Source organism: Hypomesus nipponensis, chromosome 9, assembly GCF_054491055.1.
Source record: "Hypomesus nipponensis isolate SF chromosome 9, ASM5449105v1, whole genome shotgun sequence".
Taxonomy (NCBI): Eukaryota; Metazoa; Chordata; class Actinopteri; order Osmeriformes; family Osmeridae; genus Hypomesus; species Hypomesus nipponensis.
This window is the reverse complement of record NC_140369.1, coordinates 17,041,672-17,052,301: the sequence shown is the minus strand read 5'-3', so window position 1 is coordinate 17,052,301 and position 10,630 is coordinate 17,041,672. Positions and strand designations below refer to the sequence as shown.

Genomic DNA, 10,630 nt, shown 5'->3' with positions numbered 1-10,630 from the left:
GTGTGTGTGTGTGTAGGTGAGGGATCGGCAATGCGTCTGGCCATCTCAGTTGTTTTGCTGAAGCTGCGTGAATGCTTATAGTCCTCCTTCACTAGCTTTCACTCAGCCATTCCTGTTTGACGCCGTTTAGTTGATCCGACTGAGAAATGACACATCACTCCACAGAGAATGTTGTTGTGGCTCGTCGGATATGGGTCCGGAGGAGACAAGCAGCCCTGTGACACACACATACACACACACACACACATACACATAGTGCATTCTGCGTTGATGTCTACAGTACGTGGCGTATACATGTGTATGCGCTTGTAAGGAAGTTAGTAAGCATGTTAGTAGAAGACAGGTTGAATCCATCCTGACGATGTGCATGTCCTTGAAAACCCCCGTATCTCCTCTGCGTCCTTCCCTCGGTCCCTCCCTCCCTCCTTCTTCTTCCTCCCACTCCCTCCTTTCCTTTCTATCCTTCCCTCCCATTCTCTCCCTCCCTCTCAAATAAGATGGCATGTTCTTGCCGGTGCTCCTGCTCTGGCAACCTGCACCCTTGGGAAGTGTTGTCACACAGAGAGAGAGAGAGAGAGAGAGAGGGAGAGAGAGAGAGAGAGAGAGGGAGAGAGAGAGAGAGATAGAGAGAGAGAGAGAGAGAGAGAGAGAGAGAGAGAGAGAGAGAGAGAGAGAGGGAGAGAGAGAGAGAGAGAGAGAGAGAGAGAGAGAGAGAGAGAGAGAGAGAGAGAGAGAGAGAGAGAGAGAGAAAGAAAGAGAGAGGCGGAGGAAGCAAAAGAGCAAGCAACAGTGAGGGAGCAACAGAGTGAGAGAGAGAGAGAGAGAGAGAGAGAGAGAGAGAGAGAAGACAAGGGAGAGAGGAAGGAAGCGAGCGAGCAACAGAGAGCGAGCAACAGGGAGCGAGAGAGATCACCTATGTGATCCCTCTCTCGTGGTAGCAGGCAGCCGTAGCCCCCTCCTCCTCCTCCTCCTCCTCCTCCTCCCTCTCCTGCTTCATCCCTCCATCTCAAGCTCCGTCTGTCTAGTTGGTGAGCAGCCTTTCTCTGCTCTGCAGCACTGCTCTCTCTCTCACACACACACACGCGCGCGCTCTCTCTCTCACACACACACACCCCCCACTGCCTCCTGACATGGTACAGGCTGTGCAGCAGATCCTGTAGCGTGGCTTATCAAGGCTCCACAGATACCCAGGAGTGATTACATCCCAGCTCTGTAATAGAAATCATATTTGGGAGGATTTTTTTTCCAGGTGCTACCGTCTCAGTGCTGCCAAGTAAGTAACCGCTTCACGTTATCTCCTTGCATGGGATTTCCTATCCAACCCAAATATTGTTCCTCTGTTTGACACAGATATTCTTTACGGGTAGGGGCTTTGTAAAGGGCTGGGAGACGGGGGGGGGACTGTTTGAGCCAGTGCTGTGCGCCGTGTGCCGTAAGCCGCTGTTTGCCGGTACGCTGGCGAGGAGCATGGCGTGTTGCCGGTGGGGAGGGGGGAGGGGGGGGGGCAGAGAAATCCGGTGAGGAATGTGTCCTGTTGTGGCGGCTTGTTGCTTTCGCCGGTCGGGGAGGCGCGTTAGGTTTCAGCTCCCAGCCCTGTACAGTGGCTCTCTCTCTCTCTCTCTCTCTCTCTCTCTCTCTCTCTCTCTCTCTCTGTTTGTGTGTCTTTCTCTCTCTCTCTCTCTGCCACACTAAAAATAATTCTCCTGCGGTCGGAGGACGCTCCGGTGACGGAGCGGTGCGCCTGCTCAGCCGCGAGCACGGGGGGGGATCAGGGCTACCTCGGCTCTCTGACGGCCGCTCACGTTACAGAGGGCTGCGGCAACACCTTTATTAAGCAACGGCCTCTCTCTCTCTCTCTCTCTCTCTCTCTCTCTCTCTCTCTCTCTCTCTCTCTCTCTCTCTCTCTCTCTCTCTCTCTCCTCTCTCTCAGTTACCCCCCTCCGAGTGGTGCAGATTCCAAAATAGCCTGGGGGGCGGCGGGGGGGTGGGGGTGGGGGGGGGGGTGAGGAGGTGTGGAGGGGGCCCCCGATCCTAAACCTCGCCGTCTGACTGTTGCTTTCTACGTGGCGGCGGCGTCCGCGGGGTCTGGAGGTGTGTGCCGCGCTGTGCTCGTGTGTGAGGGTGGGGGTCGGGTTCCCGGCGTGAGTTTTCCCCGGGGCGTACGGGTCTTTTCTTCCCCCCGTGGCAGATTGATTCTTCCCCCCGGGAGGGGGGGATGGGGGGGGGGGGGGATGGATGGATGGCGGTGACCTCTAGAGTGGGGAGCTTCACTGCGTCAAGAGAGCTGTGAGGCAGCAACAGCTGACGAGCAGGAGGAGGAGGAGGAAGAGGAGGAGGGGAGGAGAGGGAAGAGGCGGATGGAAGGGAAAGGGAAATTAGCAGCGGGAGTGTTGTGTTGGAATTGCTCGCTCCTCAGAACGGCTGAATGCCAGTGCTCCTGGTTGTACTGTACTGGTCGTATCTTAGTGCGCCGTTGCCCAGGGTGACGGACGCAGCCGGGATAGAATGACTCAGGTCTGATGTTCCGCTGTCAAAACCCGTACGTGACGGATTTCCTTCAGTCTGTCGGCGGTTGCCAGGTTTTTGAGGGCCGGTAGTGGACCTGGCGTGTCATTGGTGAGAGGTTAGTGGCATCTCCGTGGTCACGGTTGCTGGTCGTCAGACACAGATTAGGGGGCTGCCGGAGCGCTCTGAGTCTGAGTCATCATCTCTCAGCACCTCCACGCGTTCTGATCTCACTGGGCGGGAGAGGATCGGCAGCACCGCCGCTCACTTGTGTGCATGCCGACCCGACGTGGGTTGCGTCGCGGTTCCTGTGGGAAGAGTCAGGAGAACGACCCCGAGTGTTAGAGTAGAAAAACCAAAAGCACGAGGTCTCCACGCAACAGGTTGCGGTCCCTTTCCGTCGGGTCGGTGGGCAAGGTTCGACCGTAGGTGTTTCTGATAGCCGTTTCTTCGGCGCTGTCGCTTGCGCTTGGACCTTGGCATGGGCGTTTTGAACCGTGGATGGTGTACGGGCGGCAGACAAGGAGAGGACATGGAGCTGGCTGTGTCACAATGCGGAGGAGCTGCAGCTTGACCTTCTCGCCATTCATCTGGGTCGTAGCGTAGAGCACCTGTCACTGTTTCAGTCGCTGCTTTTTTTCTCTCCTCCCAATAAGGTCACTTTGCGTTCAAAATAGATAGTGGAAAATGCATTACCTTGGAGCATGGTGTCCTGATAAATAATACACCTTTGAATACAGATATACACATATTTAAATGCAGAGAATATGGACATGCAGGATGTCGAAAGGTTTAAAAGAAATCCTAATCCTTGCTGGTCGTGGTGGCTCGTCGTCAGTCCGACAGTTCAGGGGTTCCATTCTTGTCACATCCTGCAGAACACTCTGCTGTGTCATCCTCACTGCATGCAGGCTTCAATACGTTGCAATTGGATTTGGCACTTCAATGTTTTCTTACAAATGATTGTTGGAGAGGAACAGATCGGCCTTTATCTTAGACAGCGGTGATGGAGGATGAAGACAAAGGGGCCATTGTCGTGTGTAAAGTACCGTAACAAAGCCTTGCTGAACATTCCAGATTGAAGGCTGGCTTAGAATTGGGTAAAGTTGGAGAGATGCAGACGACAATAGACGAACTGAGGATTCTATGTTTGTTTATATGTCCTTACACAGGAAGGGCCTCACTACTGGATTTGTCAGACTTGATCCTGAGCAAGTGGTGCCCTGTAAGCTGTGTCATGTAACTCCACTCACTGCCTGGCAACAGATGTTCTGTTTTTCGACTGGCTTCACCTGAAGTGACACGGGGACATAAGGCCTCACGCTCTGGATGAACAGATCAGAGTTTTCACTTGTTTTCACTTTGTTTATAACTGTGCAGATTAGTCTTGGGATTCCGTGATTTTGAATGATGGGTAAATTGGGATATTTAAATTCCCATCTGTTTACATCCACACTAGTTGCCATCCAGCGTGTTCAACTACAGTTTATTCCAGACATCCCATAATATGAATTTGGACTATTACAATACAGTACTGCTCATAAAAGTCCTGCAAATCCAACCATTTCAAAGGAGTCATCCGTGTCAAATCAACACAATTCAGTGGTACATGCTCGACACATTGTGCACTGCGAGTTGATTCTCAATCAATTTGAATTGAAACTGAAAGAAATCACAGAGTTTGCGAATCTAAGTCGCCATGAAACGTCAGACCTCGCACAAACATTTGATGACATTTCCTTTTCACTCACAAGTTTTTTACTCGTTAGACTTCGTGCTCGTAATCGGAGAGTTGCTGCAAGTAAGCGGCCCCTTCTTTAAATAGCCCTCTCCAGAAGACCTGAGTTTGCAGTGTGGCGTTGACAGGATTTATAGGCCCTGCAATTTATGTGTCTTACAATGTGCTCTAAGCCCTGGGAAATGTTTGCTCTTATGTAATAGTGTCTCCCCCTTAAAAACGACACAGAGCAGCAACAGCGCCTTGATTCATTTCCAAAACCTTGACAATCACGAGGCATTTGTTTTTGCTTCACTCTGTCTGTCCTGCAAGTATACTGCACCCCGGGCTATAGACGTCTCTTCCCTCCAGTGTTCTTATCGAGCGCCCATAACTCCACGCAACACATCCTCTATCTTCCATTGTGTGGCCATACAAGCCCCCCTATTCCTCCCGTCAGCAGGAAGCCCACAGATTATCTTGGTGAAGTACTTCCAGTAGCAGCCGGCCATGTTTATGTCTGAAAATGAGCCCTGACATCAGACTGTACTTTACAGTACAGTAGAAGCCAAGCTTTTATGACTGACCCCCCCCCCATATGGAACACCACCGATACATCGTTGGGTGTATTCTGCACCGTGTCTTTACTGTGAAGCCATATCGACAACAAAAAACGAATCGTTTGCGAGTCTGTCTGTTTGCCTCTGTCCTGTAGCTGCTACTGGTGCATATATTTCCATATTAAACCGGAAGGTGTTGAGAAGCCACTCCAGTGCAGCGGACTGTAACTCTGAGGTGGAACAGGCTGACGACAGTGCTTCCTCGATGAGCAGTACCCATCAGAGACGCTCAATCACTACTGGCCATGCAGTCCAGCTCCTAGCTGTCTACATGTTGCCATTCATTAGCTCCCTAAAGCGCCCAGAGCTAGCTAGTGTCTCGCCAACACAACGGAGCAGCCAGTCTGGGGGGGGACACACACACACACACACACACACACACACACACACGGACACTGCTACACGGCTTGTCGTGTGTGTGTCTGCCCTCTACACTCACCTTCTGAATGTCTCTGTAGACGTTTTGGTGAGCAGTGCGGTTTGTACCACCAATACTTTGTGCTTTTTTTTGGAGGAGGGGAGCTTTGAGCTTTGTCAGAACTCTACCGGACATTGTCTGTACCACCAAGACAAGCCAAAAACCAGACTTGGAGTGTGGGGCCTACGAGTTAAGTCGATCCTCTGTGCCTTACCTTCATCATCATCATTATCTTCCTCACATTCCAGTATGACTCATCGTCATGTCAGCAGAGGTTAGGATGTTGCCAGGAATGTTGCCAGGGCCTCCATCTGTATCTGCTCATGGCAATAACTTTACTGACAATACTAATAATCCTAAAGTGAGGTCTGTAAATATAGAGTGATAGATGTGGAAGTGGAAAGCCAAATCACTTTGAGGCGACAGACACCCACATTGTCACTTTCAACCAAGTGTGAGCGGCCCTTTGGTGGCAGGCAGACTAGCTGACTCATGCAGCTGTTTCACCTGACTGACACCCCAGGAGTTGGTTCTGGTACTGGTTCTAGAACTGGTTCTGGTACCGGTTCTAGTTCTGCTGCTGGTTCCGGTGTTGGTGCTAAAAACTTAAATGTTGTGTACAGTACAGTGTACAGTCCGGGACAGTAATTCTCAGCATCTGACGTAGGAACTCCAGGAACAGGGAAAGTGCTATCTACCATGAGATGTTACACTCCAGGGAGTGCTTGTTGTCACACAGCCTCTCCAGCAGATATGGTATTCATAACAGGGATAGAGGCTTTAGCTCACTCTCTCTCGGCAAATTGTGCTCCCATTTAGAGATGATGCCATGGGATTCCCATTGGCTGAAACCAATGGATTTGACAACACAATGATTTCCATATCTTATGTTGTTAGTCCGGCCTGATGATTTCCCATCCCAGGGTTAATCTCTTCCTCCTCTTGTAGGGAGACTGAGGTGGCTGTCTGTCTGGCTGTCTGGCTGGCTGGCTGTCTGGCTGTCTGGCTGTCTGGCTGTCTGGCTGTCTGGCTGTCTGGCTGGCTGACTGTCTGGCTGTCTGGCTGTCTGGCTGTCTGGCTGACTGTCTGGCTGTCTGGCTGACTGTCTGGCTGTCTGGCTGACTGTCTGGCTGTCTGGCTGACTGGCTGCATCAGCGCAACAGCCTCTCTAGATTTATCTCTGTTACTTCTCTATCATACTTAGAATGTGTGCTGGATTTAATTAGAACAATGGCTCCCCGATGACTTTTACACACTGATCTGTAACAAGAAGAGGGCACACACTCTTCTCTGTGTTCTAATGACCTTGCAGATGTTAGCCACTGGAGCAGTCTGTGTGTGTGTGTGTGTGTGTGTGCGCGCGTGTGTGTGCGTGTGTGTGTGTGCGCGTGCACAGTGCCTATTTTGTGCATGCCCACTACATACTTAATGTTGTTGGTGTAGGATTGTCTGCGTGTTCTGTGTGCGTTTGTTACATGTTAAGTCAGTCGGTTATGCTTCACAAGAAGACACATTTAATACATTGTTTACAAAGTCTTCTTTCAAATGAAAACAATTATTCTTGTCATATTCACAAAGCAGCATATAACCATTTGGCCGCGTTGAAGACAAGAACAATTCCAGCCACGGCATAATTCAGTTTCACGGGCGACGGTAAAATATTGAAATCAGACGACTGAAGAGGCCCCCTTATGTCGTTGTCTTGCGGTAATTTGATGACTATCTCTTTGCCAGATAGTCAAATCAAACAGTGATGTTTGTATGTGCGTGGTTCCCACCCAGCCCCGTCGGTCTACGTACCAGCATCTGTGAATAGCCTCATCCCTCCCAGGCCGGGAGCAGGAGGGGAGAGGGTATTAGAGCAGCCAGATGCTGGGCTCTGCATTGTTATATGACAGATGTTGTGCCTCTGAGGAAAAGTGATGGGGGGGGGGGGGAAAGTGACAGATTGTTAACAAATAGCCCCACCCCCCCCCTTCCAACACACGCCAGCATGATGTCATGAAAGCACCAAGCCAGCCCGATGTGTTCAAATGACTGGATTACCCATTCAGCTCGACGCGTGTAATTATCTGATATTTGTTTCTATATTTATCTTCTAGTACGTTCTATTCCTGGGTCAATGGATCGCAAACAATGGACTTAATGAACGAAATAGTTTCCTGTCTGATCTCCTTATGCCTAATACTTCCCCTCTCATCCTTAACCTCTGTTTAAGCTGTCACTCAACCCATCCTATTTACTTGGGACCTTTGTACATACACACACACATGCACACGCACACACACACACACACACACACACACAAAACAGCTTCCCTTTAAATGCACCTGCTTAGTTGATGAGTAGCAAAGGGAGATCACCTGGCTTGGCTTCAGGCTGCTTACGGGTCATGACCTGCTGACACCCTTCAGGAGGTCACATCCTGGTCAGGAAGAGGAGCTTCCTGCTGGGCTCTTGCATCAGGGCTCCAAGCCTCGCTACACACGACACTTGGGCCATGGAATCTTTACAGTAACAAGGCCATTTGTCAAGAGTAGCTGCATGGACATCAGTAGCGTGTCTGTGACGATGTCCATGCCCACCCCTAATGATCAGCCCAGAGTTCCTGTCCCTCCTTAGGCACAGCAGCGACGTCCTTCCCCCGGGTCGTAGGGGAGTGCACTGGGACTGAGACTCCTCATATAGAAATGGAGCACAGCATCCAGCATGGGCCAGCACAACACAACACAGCACAACACAGCACAGCAAAGTAGAGCAGAGAGAGAGAGAGAGAGAGAGAGAGAGAGAGAGAGAGAGAGAGAGAGAGAGAGAGAGAGAGATAAGGTGACATCAGCAGTCAGGCAGAGCTGTGTTAGGTCAGCCACCCTGACATGTTGTTTAGGCTCTCCTTCCTTCTACATGGAGGGGCCCTTTCATAGGCGTTGTCACTGAAAGACAAGATCCATTAAAGGTTCCCTCTCTGTAACAAAGGCAGATCACTCAAGTCCCGGCCCCCCGGTCAGCGATGTGAGAGACACGGCGTGTAATCTGCAGCACTCGCTGTAAAGGCCTGGCAACCCTGGAGCAATTCTCGCTTGCCTTTCTTCAAAAGCCCCACTATCTCCGAGCAAACAAAAGGGCTTTTCTGCAGGGCGACGCGGCACGCTCTGGCTTCTCTTCAGCCTCCCCCCCCCCCGGACGCCGAAATGACTGCGAGCTCCACTCCTCCGTCCTCTGGCGCCCGTTTCCAAAATAGCCGCCTTTTGTCGGGGTTTGACGTCGCGCTTGTGCCCGAGCGTGACAGCCGCATTCATCGCAATTCGAAAGCCGACGGTTCGCCGTCCAAGGAGCTCTCTGCCGACTTACGCAAGACCTCGCCCCGGACCTGGTTCCAGACCTACTGTATCTGCGAGACGGAGACCCTCTCGGGCCTGCTCGTCTTTGTGTCTTCTCACGGTCACTCCTCAGAGCTCTTGGTTTTCATCCTGAAGCCTTTGCGCCTCCCAGACCTCTGGCATTTTCTCTCCATTAGGAAATGAGCTCCGCACGGCCGTTCTATCCGCTGAACACTCGGCTCCTTCAGATACCCCGCTGTTCAAAGCAGCTGCGGACCGTGGAGTACGGGGGGAACTCCCAGCCTCCTCCCGCTTCCGTCTGCCTTAACTGTCAAGCAGCCATTTTGTTTGGACTGCCTGAAGTTTTCTCCGTTCATTCATTTTGCGCCTTCAAACCCCTCCTCTCGGTCACCGTGCCCCTGAATCGTATTAGAGACGCGCGCGAGAGGGCGACTTGTCAAAACGTCAATTTACGTGTTTAATCGCGTTATGTGTTCCGAGTCATCCCGTTGCTCCTTGGTGGACGCGGTAACCCAAAGCCTGGGCTCCCAGTGGGGTGCGTGCCACTGAGTGGGTCTACCGACACATATGACTCAATACCGTTCGATAGCTCCGCAGTTCTGTTTGTGTCTGCTAGGAGGCGCTGGCTATCAGTGCTCGGCGCAGCGGGCTCGGTGCTCTCATGGACGTGGTGAGTAGGCTCAAGGACATTTAACAGGAGAGACGGGAAGAAAGAGAGAGACAGAGAGAGAGGAGAGAGAACAGCGATTTTGCCCCCGGAGAGCAGACACCATGGACCACCCACTGCTGGCTGCCTGCTGGAGATCAGGCTGCCGTCATCTCGGAGCAAGTAGCAATTATTTTGGAACGGGATGGATGATTAAGGTTTTCTGTGTCCCTGCTGCCGCGTGAAGAGCCAGGCCACTTCCTGGAGTGCTACCCCCCTAACTGGGTTTGGCCAGGGTGTCACATTAAGATGTTCCCTGCACCCTGTCACTGTATACCCACCCAGTTCCTTTTTTTCTCTCTCTCCATTGGACGGACACACACACACATGTGCACACTTGCACACATGCACACACAAAGAAAGAGAGAGAGAGAGAGAGAGAGAGAGAGAGAGCAGAAGCCCCCTCTAAATGGTTCTGCAGTGACTCATCTATTGACTTGGGCTGTCTTTGAATTGTGTTAAAACTGGCTTTGAACCTCCGTGCGGAGCGTCAAAAAAGGCAGCAGAAGCCCCCCTGGTCCTCCCCTGGCCCCCATGTCCCCCCTGGCCCCCATGGCCCCCAAGTCCCCCTGACCCCCATGGCCGTGCCTCCGCTCACTTGCCGGACCTCGCCCACGGTGTGTGAGGATCATAAAGAACGGCAAGGAGGCTTGGCATCGTAATAGCTCGGTTTGTCATTTACATGATTCCAACGTGCACGGCTTCATGTGTTTACGTTTGGCGCTCATTAAAACCCATTAAAGTGCCCCCTTTGAAAAGAGATTCAAAGCCCTTCGTTCATAATTCAAACTCAAACCACCGCATTATTGAACTCGGCGTGTTGACCAGCTTGCCTTTGGAGTTAATGATTTTCTTAATGTGCTAATTGTGGGCCATACACTGACGACTGCTCCCTTGCTCATGTGCAGCGCTGGCCCATGGGAGGAACAGATGGGTGGGCCAGAGCAATGGCACATCACTACTTGGAGATAGGCTTATTTTGAAGTGATTCTCTGTTTACTGTTGTGTCTGTGAGATTTTTGGGTGCCATGAGCTCTATGAGGACCACTGTAGTTAGACGTAGTAGTAGTTTGAACTTGTTTTGGAAAAAGAAGGTAGGTCTGTCGTGTGGTTTCTCCAGTGTAGTCTCTCTCCTCTCTCCTCTTTCTCTCCCCCTTTGTTCTCTCTCTCTCTCTCTCTCTCTCTCTCTCTCTCTCTCTCTCTCTCTCTCTCTGTCACACACACACAACCTCTCATGGTCTCTCTCTCTCTGTTTCTCTCCAGAGCTCTCCATCACCATTAAAGCTGAACTAGTGCAGACCAATCTGCACTTGATACGCTTGTGGT

The 10,630-nt window shown here is 51.5% G+C and overlaps 1 protein-coding gene across 7 annotated transcripts in view; it reads left to right on the top strand.

Moving 5' to 3' along the window:
- The first annotated feature begins 1,133 nt into the window (after positions 1-1,133).
- Positions 1,134-10,630, top strand: part of atp2b2 (ATPase plasma membrane Ca2+ transporting 2) — a 55,237-nt gene continuing 45,740 nt past the window's right edge. For all 7 annotated transcript variants that reach the window (XM_084704585.1, XM_084704584.1, XM_084704583.1 and 4 more), the window contains exon 1: positions 1,134-1,273. The gene's annotated coding sequence lies outside the window, so the exon portion shown is untranslated. The remainder of the gene's footprint in view (positions 1,274-10,630) is intronic.